This window comes from Suricata suricatta, chromosome 3 (genome assembly GCF_006229205.1).
Source record: "Suricata suricatta isolate VVHF042 chromosome 3, meerkat_22Aug2017_6uvM2_HiC, whole genome shotgun sequence".
Lineage (NCBI taxonomy): Eukaryota > Metazoa > Chordata > Mammalia > Carnivora > Herpestidae > Suricata > Suricata suricatta.
Window position 1 is genome coordinate 124,668,203 of NC_043702.1, and position 13,290 is coordinate 124,681,492.

Sequence of the window (13,290 nt, forward strand, 5' to 3'; positions counted from 1 at the left end):
ATATATTCACGATGGAGTACTACATGGCAATGAGAGGGAATGACATATGGCCTTTTGTAGGAAAGTGGATGGACCTTGAGGGTGTCATGCTGAGTGAAGTAAGCCAGGCAGAGAAGGACAGAAACCATATGTTTGCACTCATAGGTCTAGCAGGAAAACAGGAGAGACCTAATGGAGAGCCAGGGGGAGCGGAGGAGGGTGAGACAATTGGGGAGAAAGAGGGATGCAAAACTTGAGAGACTGTTGAATGCTGAGAATGAACTGAGGGTTGAAGGGGAAGGGGAAGGGGGGAAAAGAGGTGGTGGTGATGGTGGAGGGCACTTAAGGGGAAGAGCACTGGGTGTTATATGGAAAACAATTTGACAGTAAAATATTATGAAAAAAAAAAAGTAAACTTGTTTTATCCAATCTTGTTCTCAAAACAAGATAGGATTTAATATAAGACCTAAGACATTTTAGGTATTATTTTGATACCAGTGATTTTGAAGAATGCAAGTGATCACCAACTTTTGTGAAATTAGGTATAAACATACATTATTTATATTTTTTTCTAGAGTTAAGGGTTATAATGGTTATAAAGATGAATTGTTTATCACTGAGTTGATAATGATGAATTGAAAAACAAAAAATTCTTTTTTAAGTTTATTTATTTATTTTGAGAGAGAAAAGAGAGTATGGGGGAGGAGGGGGAGAGAGAGAGAGAGAGAGAGAGAGAGAGAGAGAGAGAGAGAGAGAGAGAGAGAGAGAGAGAGAATCCTAAGGGGCACCACACTAACATGAGGCTTGATCCCACGACCCTGAGACCAAGAGTCTGATGCTTAACCAACCGAGCCACCCAGGTGTCCCAGTAGTATTTTCAGTATGTTTCTATTTGACTGCCTTAATCCAACTTTCTTCCTTGGGGGTGCCTGAATGATTCCTTGTTTGAATGACAGCATTTATTGAACCCATTATAGGCCACTCTTCTTTACAAAGCCCAGTTTGTCTAGCAGCATAAGTGAGCTGTGGGACTTCTCCAGCTCACATCCTTGGAATCTGATTGACCCCAGAATAAGGGCTCATTGGTGTGGTAGATTGGTGTTCCTGGATCAAAATGCACCCACAGGATTTCATTTAGAGCTCTACCTTGGGGTAATCAGGCAGGCAGCCCTTGGAGATTCAAGTAGGCCTTTTCTACTCTCTGTGTACCTCCTCTCTTCCTTGAGTATCTGGCATGTTTCCTTGAATCATAACAACCTTCTAAGGTAGATCCAAATAGTGTGCTGCTTAGGAACCTTTGAGTCCCTACCGTCCACTCTGCTTTGCCAGATATCTTAATGAGCAGTGAATTAAGTGGTTTCAGAAGACCTTGAGGATGGCTGAATATTCTCTTATGAATTAGTTTCCTTAAGGAAAAATTAATTCTTTCAAGTCATACAAGAAGTTTGGAGAAGCTTCCTAAAAATTCAATGATGAAAATAAGATAAAAACAGAGAGAGAGGCAAACCATAAGAGACAAGCAAAATACAGAGAACAAACTTAGGGTTGCTGGAGGGGAGATAGATGGGGGGATGGGCTAAATGGGTGATGGATGCCAAGAGGGCACTTGTTGGGATGAGAACTGGATGTTATATGTAAGTGATGATTCACTGAATTCTACTCCTGAAACCATTATTACACTATATGTTAACTAACTTGGGTTTAAATAAAAGTTAAACATAAATAAATAAATAATACATAGATAGATAAATGAATAAATGGATGAGATAAGTAAATAAATCCTTACAGCATTGGGGCACTGGGTTGCTCAGTCAGTTAAGTGCCTGACTTGGCTCAGGTTATGATCTCACTGTTCCCAAGTTCAAGCGCCACGTTGGGCTCTGTGCTGACAGCTCAGAGCCTCGAGGATGTTTCAGATTCTGTGTCTCCCTTTTTACACTTTTTACACTAAATCTGTCTACAATTGATTTTGATAAAATTTATCTATGTTTGATACAGTTTATCAATTTTCTTAGTTTTTTCAAAGTGCCAAAGCTTCGTTGATTTTGTCTGTTATATGTTTGCCTTCTATTTTGTTGATATCTGCTTTTATTGGGGCACCTGGGTGGCTCAGTCGGTTAAGCTTCCGACTTCAGCTCAGGTCAGATCTCACATTCGTGGGTTCGAGCCCCGCGTGAGGCTCTGTGCTGACAGCTAGCTCAGAGCCTGGAGCCTGCTTCCGGTTCTGTGTCTCCTTCTCTCTCTCTGCCCTTCCCCCTCTCATGCTCTGTCTCTCTCTGTATCAAAAAATAAATAAAACATTAAAAAAATTTTTAAAAAGATATCTGCTTTTATTTTTATTTCATTTATTCCAATTTAAGTTTAATTTGTTGGTTTTTCTAGCTTAGGATACATGCCTAAATCAATAATTTTTTAGCTTTTCTTTTGTCCTAATAGGTGCAGAAAATACTACAAATTGCTCTTAGATACTGCTATAGATGAATTTTTGTGAAGTTTGTTGTTCTGCATTAAAGCTCTGATTTTATAATCAATATAATTAAGGTTTAATTTACATACAATAAGCTGTATCTGTTTTATGCATATAGTTTGATAAATGCTGACAAATGTATACACCTATGTAACTGTAATCAAAATACACCAGAATCAAGACACCAAAGCTGCATCAATCTAAAAAGCACAGTAAAGGAGACCATAACAAAATGAAATGGGAGAAAATATTTGCAAATTATATATCTGATAAGGGGTTCATATCCAAAATATATAGAATACTCATGCAACTCAACACCAAAAACCAAATAATGCAATTCAAAATGGGAAGAGGATACAAATAGACCTTTTTTTCAAGGAAGACATACAGATGGCCAACAGGTATATGAAAAGATGTTCAACATCACAAAAGCAAATCAAAGCCGCAGTGAGATATCACCTCATACCCATGAGAATGACTAGTATCAAAAAGAAAGAAACGGGGGCGCCTGGGTGGCTCAGTCGGTTAAGCATCCGACTTCGGCTCAGATCATGATCTCACCGTCTGTGGTTTCGAACCCCGCATCGAGCTCCATGCTGACAGCTCAGAGCCTGGAGCCTGCTCAGATTCTGTGTCTCCCTCTCTCTCTGCCCCTCCCCGGCTCACTCTCTACTCTGTCTCTCAAAATAAAATAAAGACATTAAAAAAAAAAAAAAAAAGAAACAAGTGTTGGTAAGAATGTGGAGAAAGGGAACCCTTGTGCATGGTTGGTAGGAATGTAAATTGGTACAGCCACTAATTACACTATGGAAAACAGTATGGCAGTTCCTCAAAAATTTTAAAATAGAGCTACCATATCCAGCAATTCCATTTCTAGGCATATATTTGAAGAAAACAAACAAACAAAAACGAACTAGAAAAGGTATATGCATTCTTTAGTTTATTTGCAGCATTATTTATTATAGCCAAGATATGAAAACAACCTTAGTGTCCATATATAGATGAATGGATAAAGGAAGTGTGGTATATATATACAATGGAATATTATCAGGCCATCAGAAAGAATGAAATCTTGCCATTTGCAACAATGTGGATGGACCTTGAGGGCATCATGCTAAGTGAAATAAGTTAGAGAAAGACAAATACCATATGATCTTACTTATATGTGGAATCTAAAATTAAATGAAAAATAAAACAAGCTCAAAGATACAGAGAACATATTGATGGTTGTCAAAGGTAGGAGGTGAGCTAAATGTGTGAAGGAAGTCAAAAGGTACAAAGTTCAAGTTATAAATAAGTCATGGGGATATACTGTATGTAGTATACAGTAAGGTGACTATAGTTACTAATACTATATTGCATATTTGAAAGTGATTAATCTTAAAAGTTCTCATCACAAGAAAAAGTTGTAATTGTAGTAAAATAGGCTTATTGTGATCATTTTGTAATATATATGTATATCAAATTATGTTGTATACCTGATAGTAATATAACATATTACTATATGTTATATATTTTATATGTTAATTATACTTTAATAAAAATAAAATGTTTCCACTTCCGAAAAAGAAGTGACAGTTGTTCTAAAGTGGAATTATTGGCAGGCAGGTTAAAAAAGATTAGAAAATGCTTTTCATGTACTTTTGATTTGGTTTTTTGATACCTCAAAAAAGAGAACTAAAAGAATCCTGGATATCTTTATTGTTTTATCATTATGTAAATCAAATAGATTTTCTTTCCATTTAAGTCCTATCTGTTAAAAAAAAGACATCAAACATTTATATCGCCCCCAAAATTCCTCTTGTCCTTTCAAAGTAAATCCTGTCTATGCCTGACCTCAGGCATTTGACAGGCAATTGTTTATCTTCTTTCTGTCATTATAGTTTCCATTTTTTCTATAATTTTATAAATAGATCATACAGAATGTACTTGTGGCTTCTTTCATGCAGTATAATACCTCTGAGATTCATCCCTGTAGGTGAGAGTTTTGATAGTCCATTCTTTTGTATTCCTGGATAGCATTCTACTATAACCCCATCAATTTTGATGTCATATTTTATTACCATTATGTATATGGTGATATCCTTTACCCATTAAATTTGGTGACTTGTAGGTTATTTTTATTTGTTATCTATCTTAAATTTACTATGATCAAATAACATGCTCCATGTGTTTAAACACTTCTAAAATTTTTTGAGACTTGCTTTCTAATCTCAATGTTTTATTTGTATCATTAGATAAACTCTGTAATCATGCTTTTCCAGTCTTTTTATAGCTCTTTGTCTTCTCCTGTTTTGTCAGTTACTGATAAAATTGTGCTAACACTCCCAACTATGAATCTCAACTTGTCTGTTATTCCTTTTAATTTTGTCAAGTTTTGCTTTATGTATTTTGAGGTTATGTTATTAAGTGCATATAAATTTAGTGTTAATGTGTCTTCATATTGAATTATATCATTATATAATTATCATTATATTATTATCATTATAAAATGTTTTTCTTATTGCTAGTATGTACTTTGATATAAATATGACCAAATTAGCTTCAGTTTGCATTGTATAACTTTTAATATCCTCTTACTTTCAGTGGAGTTCTTATATTTAAGGGGTCTCTCCTTTAGGCATCTTATAATTGAACTTTGTTATTTTAACTAGCTCTACAATTTTGTCTTTTTTGCAGTGTTGTGTATATTTAGATTTAATGAACTTACGTATTTATTAAAATTACTATATCACTATTTGTTTTCTATTATGTTTCATCTGTCCTTTTTTTTTTCTCTTTTTTCCCCTCATTTTTTACATTACACTCATGACTATTATATATAGTTTGTATACTTTTAGTGGTTACCCTAAGGATCACAACAGGCATTCTTGGTGTATTTGAATACACCTTAGGTGAGTATTTTGGTCACTTCTGTATAATGCAAGAACCTTACATCTCTTTAACTTCATATATTACTTTTTTGTTTGCTGTCCTATTATTACCATGTATTTAATCCTGTATATGTATCAATACCCACCTATCTCCCCCATACACACAGAGTAATATTTTTTGTATTTTAAACTATCCATATTCATTTAGACTTACCTGTTTATCCATTCTTATACTCTTCATTTCCTCCTTCATAGACTGCTTTCATCTGGGATTTGTTTTCCTTCTTCACGGTTTTGTTTTCCTTCTTTTTAATTTTCATTCATTTTTTTAGTGCAATAATTATTTCAGGAATAGAATTTATTGATTTATCACATATAACACCCAGTGCTTATCCCAGCAGGTGCCCTCCTTAATTCCCATTTCCCATTTAGCCCATCCTCCTACCCAACACCCTGACAGCAACCCTCAGTTGGTTCTCTGTATTTAATAGTTTCTTATGGGGATGCCTGGGTGGCTCAGTCGGTTGAGCATCTGGCTTCGGCCCAGGTCATGATCTCGTGGTTTGTGGGTTCAAGCTCCACATCAGGCTCTGTGCTGACAGCTAGCTCAGAGCCTGGCGCCTGTCTTCAGATTCTGTGTTTCCCCCTCTCTCTGACCCTCCCCTGCTCATGCTGTCTTTCCCTGTCTCTCAAAAGTAAATAAAGCATTTTAAAAAAAGAGTCTCTTCTGGTTTGTCTCCCCCTCTGTTTTTATCTTATTTTTGCTTCCATTTCCCTATGTTCATCTGTTTTTTTTTTCTTAAATTTCACATAGGAGTGAAATGATGTATTTGACTTTCTCTGACTGACTTATTTCACTTGGCATAATACACTTTAGTTCCATTCATGTTTTTGCAAATGACAAGATTTCATTCTTTTTTGGTTGCTGTGTAATATTCTATTGTATATATGTATACACCACAGCTTCTTTATCCATTCATCAATTGATGGACGTTTGAGCTCTTTCTATACTTTAGCTGTTGTTAATAGTGCTGTTATAAACATTGGATTACCTGTGCTTTTTTGAAACAGTACACCTGCATTCTTTGGATAAATCTCTCATAGTGCAATTGCTGGGTCATAGGTTAGTTCTATTTTAATTTTTTGAGGAACCTTCTTACTGGTTTCCAGAGTGACTACACCAGTTTGCATTCCTACCAGCACTGCAAAAGGGTTCCTGTTTCTCCACATCCTCGCCAACATCTGTTATAGCCTGAGTTGTTAATATGAGTCATTCTGGCAGGTGTGAGATAGTATCTCATTGTAGTTTTGATTTTATTTTCCTGATGATGAATGATGTGGAGCATCTTTTCATGTGTCTGTTAGCCATCTGGATGTCCTCTTTGGAAAAGTGTCTATTCATGTCTTTTGTCCATTTGTTCACTGGATTATTTGTGTTTTGGGAGTTGAGTTTCATAAGTTTTTTTTAAAGATTTTGGATACTAACCCTTATGTAATATGTCATTTGCAGATATCTTTTCCCATTCCTTCAGTTGCCTTTTAGTTTCATTGATTTCCTTTGCTGTGCAGAAGCTTTTTATCTTGACGAGGTCCCAATACATTTTTGCTTTTGTTTCCCTTCCCTCTGGAAACATGTCTAGTAAGTAGTTTCTGCAGCTGAGGTCAAAGAGGTTGCTGCCTGTTTACTCTTGTAGGATGTTGATGGCTTCCTGTCTTATGTTAGGTCTTTCATCTATTTTTATGTATGGTGTAAGAAAGTGGTCCAGGGTCTTACTTCTGCATGTCACTGTCCAGTTTTCCCAACACCACTTGCTGAAGAGACTGTCTTTTTTCCATTGGATATTATTCTCCTGCTTTGTCAAAAATTAGTTGGCCATACATTTGTGGGTCCATTTCTGGGTTCTCTATTCTGTTCATTGATCTGAGTGTCTGTTTTTGTGCCACTACCATACTGTCTTGATGATTAAAGCTTTGTAATACTGCTTGAAGTGCAGAATTGTGATGCTTCCAGCTTTGGTTTTGTTTTTCAGGATTGCTTTGGCTATTCAGGGTCTTTTCTGGTTCCATACAAATTTTAGAATTGTTTGTTCTAGCTCTGTGAGGAATGCTGGTGTTATCTTGATAGAGATTGCACTGAATATGTAGATCACTTTGAGTAGTACTGACATTTTAACAGTATTTGTTCTTCCATGTTCTTCTTCATGGATTGAATTTTTTTTTTAAATACAGTTTATTGTCAATTTGGTTTCCATATAACACCCAGTGCTCATCCCAACAAGTGCTCTCCTCCATGACCATCACCCATTGTACCCTCTCCCCCCAACCCCATCAACCCTCAGTTTGTTCTCAGTATTTAAGAGTCCCTTATGGGAAAAAGTTTTTAATATTTCTTTAGTAAAAATCTGCTAGTGAAATCGCTTCATTTTTTAAATTTGTCTGAGGGTCTTATTTTGTCTTTATTTTGGGAAGATGTTCATTTGGTATGGAGTTCTAGTTGTACATGGGGTTTTCCCTAACATTTTAAAGGTGTCATTCTATTGTCTGTGGGCCTTCCTCATTTCTGTTCAAAGATGGCTGTCAAGCTTTGCGCAGTGGCAGTATTATAGCCAATGAGGTTTATCCCAGATGCGATTATTGCTACTTGAAAGATGGCTGCCAATCTTCTCTCTGCTTTAAAATTTTTTTGTTTATCTTTGGTTTTCAACAGTTTTTTTAATAATGCGTCCTAGGTGTGATTTTCTTTATATTTGTACTGCCTGGAGTTTGTTATTGAATATGTAGCTTGACTTAGTTTGCCACTTTTAGGAAATGTTCAGCCAGTATCTCTCTCAATTCTATTTGACCTTGCTCCTTTATTCTGGACTTCCAAGTATACATATTTTACTATGTCACTTATCTCTTACTCTATTTTATATGTTTTCATCTGTCTTTGGTGTCTTCATCTGTATATTTTTTTTAGAAATCTTCTCTCTGATCTATTCCAGTCTTAATTTTGGTTTTATTTTTCAGCTCTAGAATATTTATATGAGTCTTCTTAAAAATAGATTCCATCTTCTTTGTGAGTTTTTTCTTTTTGGACAGATTAATCATAGGTATTTTTTTGTTTTTTAATTTTTTTAATGTTTGTGTATTTTTGAGAGAGATTGAGGCAGAGGATGAATGGGGAAGGAGCAGAGAGAGAGGGAGACACAGAATCTGAAACAGGGTCCAGGCTCTGAGCTGTCAGCACAGAGTCTGATGTGAGGCTCAAACTTGGCAATGGTGAGATCAGGACCTAGGCCAAAGTTGGACGCTTAACCAACTGAGCCATCCAGGCACTCCAATCATAGGTATTTTAAAGTCCAAGTGTGATAAGGTCTAATATCTGATCACCTGTTCATATATTACTGTTGTCTCTTGACTTTTACTTTTCTCATATTTTCTTTCATGCTTATTTTTAATAGGAATCTGGATCTTATGTGTGAAAAATTATATAAAGGCTTTGAATAATTTACTCCAAAGCAGATTTAGTGTTTTTCTGGTAGGAAGATAGAGTATAGTGGATATCTTTGACCCAGTGTTTACTATTTTTGCATCATGGGTGAGACCCTTCCAGCATTTCAGCTAAAAGCCTGAGGTATTTATTATAAATCATCGTCATTGGTGGGCTCCATATCATACTTTCTGTGTCCTTGACACTATGATACCACTGAAATCTCTTCTTAGTTAATTTTTTTAAGTAGTTTATTTTCAAATTGGTTTCCATATAACACCCAGTGCTCTTCCCCACAAGTGCCCTCCTCCATGACCATCACCTCTTTCCCCCCGCCCTTCCCCTTCAACCCTCAGTTCATTTTCAGTATTCAATAGTCTCTCAAGTTTTGCATCCCTCTCTTTCCCCAACGCTCTTTCCCTCTTCCCCTCCCCCTGGTCCTCCATTAGGTTTATCCTGTTCTCCTGTTAGACCTATGAGTGCAAACATATGGTTTCTGTCCTTCTCTGCCTGACTTATTTCGCTTAGCATGACACCCTCGAGGTCCATCCACTTTCCTACAAATGGCCAGATTTCATTCTTTCTCATTGCCATGTAGTACTCCATTGTGTATATATACCACATCTTCTTGATCTACTCACCAGGTGATGGACATTTAGGCTTTTTCCATATTTTGGCTATTGTTGACATTGCTGCTATGAACATTGGGGGACATGTGCTCCTATGCGTCAGCACTTCTGTATCCCTTGGGTAAATCCCTAGCAGGATAAATTTTAGTTAATTTTAATATTCTTGCAAACCACTTTTTCCAAAATTTTCCCTTCTATGAAATATATTTTGCTCTTCTGAGGAGATATGAGAGACCAGATTTTCACAGTGTTCCCCTTAAACTTTTCATTAGATAAGTTATTTGTTAATAGTTTCAGATTTTCTAAGGGAGAGGGGAAATATTCACCAATCCTCTTATTGATAGTGGAATAAATAGGGTACTAGATTTGCATACTGATAAATCTTAATCTCTGGGGATAAGAGTTTCATTTAGTTTCCCTGCCCTTAATCACTCATCTTCCATTTTTTATTTTAGGCAAATTGTCTAATTCTGCTTCATTTGCAAGGACAGTTATGTTTATAGCCACTTAGAACAGCAAATGCTTGCTCATACATATACATACACATATAAAAGAAATCTTAGCAACTTTAAGTTGGAAAGCTTCACAGTGTGTGTTTGTGTGTATTTAGGGGTTAACTTCATGTTTAGCTTTTGCTTATAATATTTAAAAAACATTTTTATATTAGTATCACTAAATCATACATGAGGGACTATTTTTGGGTGAGGTTTTTTGTTCCTCTGTGGGTCAGAGCTCAACTGAATAGATATGATGTCATTTTAAATATGGATTTTTTCTTCTGAAACTGTAACAATGAAAAGGTTAGGTTTGTGAAGCTGGAGTCCTGGAAGGAAAACGAGTAATTTGTAATGCTCTTGAAAGTGTCTGAAGAGTTTTTAGAAATTTCTTTATGTGCTTAGTCCCATAAGAGCTTTTCTGAAATAGCTTTTGTAGTTTCTGTGGAACCCGTAGTCTTTCAGCAGAAAGGCTAATTGAAGCCATCACACCATTACTAGAATAAGGAAGAGAAAGAGTAGGATTATAAGTATGATAAAGATTTGTAAAATTAGAATACAGGGATTGGTGTGTATCCTCAGGGCTTGATTATAGTCATTCTCTTTCGAAAGCAACATTAATCTTTGAGAAAAGAAGAAATATAAGATTACTTTTTTAAACTAACCTGCAAAGACATAACACAAGGAGCCTTCAAATAAAATGCTATGTGTGGTGTCCTGAATTTATGATTTTTCTCAAAATAGAGATTTCTATACTAAATTCAAGTGCCTTAAATATACCAAACAATAAACTCAGTTATTCCTGAGTGGATTAGTTATAGGATTATGGGGACTTACTTCCTGTTTACTAATTGTTATCCATTTGGCAATATCTTTACAACTTTGAAGCCTCCTCCTTAACCAGACTTTTTCCTGCATTTTTTAAAGACCAAGGAAGGGTGTGAATCTGAATTACTTTCCACCTCCTTCCCATCTGTCCAAATCTTACTAGCCCACTTCCCTTGTGAAGCTTGTTCTACCCACAGTGATTTATAGATTAAAAATACTCTGGGAAGTTTAGATGATTATTATGGATTATGTTTGAACATTGTCTAATTAATTTCATTTAAGTGTTTTCTTCAGGGTGTTCAGTCTTTGAGGAAAGAGGCTCTCTCTGACATTTTCTTTTTCTTTGTTTTAGAGAGCAGAGTGCAGTACTGGCTACATGATGTAATATAATTAACTGTGATCTTGACTCGATGAAACCTGTGTTATTCCAGGTCCTCTCAGAAGCCTGTCACCAAAACAGGATTAAGTGTTTATACAGTGTATTAGGAGAGATGCCTGTAAGAGAATATGGAGAAGGAGCTGGGAGAGCCATTGGACTACAATGTTAATCTGACCCCAAGGGAAGAAAATAGGAAGGAGGATTAGGGAGAAGTGTCTTAGACTGTAATGCACTTCTAAGGAATGTTTGCCAAGGCCAGTGGGAGTCCTTGGCTAAGTTGTCTGTGGGGTCCCACTTCTCTCAGAAGCTGGCCTGCCTTAATACCTTGTTGTGTTCAGTCATTGGCTGGCCGTATCCCCTGGGAAGTGTGGCCTTAGTACAAATGTTGGGATGGATTTCAGAACATCCCAGCTGGCAACTTGGGTCAATTATGTTTTCTGGTATTTGAGATTGGAGAGGTGCATTTTCATGGTCATGGGTATTTTAGATGAGAATGTAATGTATGTAAACACTACAAGAGCTCTCTGTCTCTGCAATTTTTTCTTCTATAAAATAATTTTATTTATAATAATTATTCAACATAAGCTCTTTAAAGAGCAAAGATACTGCTTTTCTTTGTTTTGTAGAGTTCCTTTTTGCTGTCTTTTATGTACCACTTTTTTAAAAAAATCAAAAGTCCAAAGATATAAACTAAACACTCTGGATGATTTCCTATAATCATACACTAGTTTACTTATAATAGGGGCATTAGATTTTTAAGAGTATGATAGTCTAGCTACTTTACATTTCTTTTTTTTTAAAATGAGTGTATCAGCTCACTTTTAAATTGTTGCCAAGGGCTTTTTTTTCCAAGTGTATATAAAAGGAAACTTACATCTAGGAATTTTGCCAGCTATGTTAGATAAGAAAATTGCTCTGTGAGTGAATATTTGTGAGTACATCTAGCTTTCTGTGTTTATATTTGCCAGAGTTTAGGTGATTTCATATCACGGGATCTATTTTTAGAGCCTATGTTAATACTCTTCCTTTTGCCAGCAGGTAGGATAAACTTAATAACCTTTCTTAAGCCCCAATTTTTTATTATTAGAATCAACAGACAAAATAATTCTGAGTTTATGTATGTATATATCCATATTTCCGTATATTTTTTAAAGAATGTGAAACTTACAGGAAAGTTGCAAGTATATAATTTTGTTTTCCTATAGTGTTTGAGAGTGGTTTGCCAACATGATGCTGCGTCACCCCCAAATACTTGAGGATGGTTTTGAAAAGCAAGAATATTCTCTTGTATAACTATCACAAAACATCCAAATCAAGAAGGAACATCGCTGGATTGCTACAACCTGAGCCTCAGACTCCATTCCGAGTTCACTAGCTGTCCACGTAATGTCCTTTACAGAGAAAAGGGCCTAGCTCAGAATCACACATTTCAATTGGGTTATCACGTCTCCTTGATGTTCTTTTGTCTGCAATAGTTTCTCCCTCTTTAATTCATTTGGTACTTGTGAAGATTATAGCCCAGTCAGTTTTTGGAATGTCCTTCAATTTGGATTTGTCTGATGTTTCCTCATGGTCGGACTTGAGTTACACATTTTTGGCAAGTGTAACACAGAAGAACTGATCTCTTATCCCCTCCTCTCAGGTAGCACGCTGCTACAGGTTTTCTCATAACTGATGAGGGTCACTTTGATCACACAAATAAGGTGTTGACCAGACTTCTCCACTGTGAGGTTTCTTTTTTACCTTTTGTAATTAAGAAATACTTTTGGGGGTGCCTGAGTGGTTCAGTTGGTTGGGCATCCAACTTCAGCTCAGGTCATGATCTCACAGTTTATGGGTTCAAGCCCCACGTCAGGCTCTGTGCTGCCAACTCAGAGCCTGGAGCCTGCTTCAGATTCTGTGTCTCCCTCTCTCTGCCCCTCCCCTACTCAGTCTGTCTCTCTCTCCTTCAAAATAAATAAAAATTAAAAAAAAATTTTAAGAACTATTTTTGGTGGGATAATAATTTTATAAATATACCTTCCTTGTCAGACTTTCCATTTATTTACTTATGTGTATATATATGTATATATTATCATATTCAGATAGACTCATTTTATTCAGTGTAATTACTCTTTTACTATAATTACTTGTTTTGGTGCTCAGATTGTTCCCAACTGGACGGTGGGA

At 36.0% G+C, this 13,290-nt stretch overlaps 1 protein-coding gene and 1 pseudogene across 6 annotated transcripts in view; both read left to right on the forward strand.

The window, feature by feature from the left end:
• The window catches only part of RABGAP1L (RAB GTPase activating protein 1 like), a 719,423-nt gene that overhangs the window by 408,431 nt on the left and 297,702 nt on the right, over positions 1 to 13,290 (forward strand). The window lies entirely within an intron of this gene.
• Positions 7,900 to 8,019, forward strand: LOC115288735 (annotated as a pseudogene).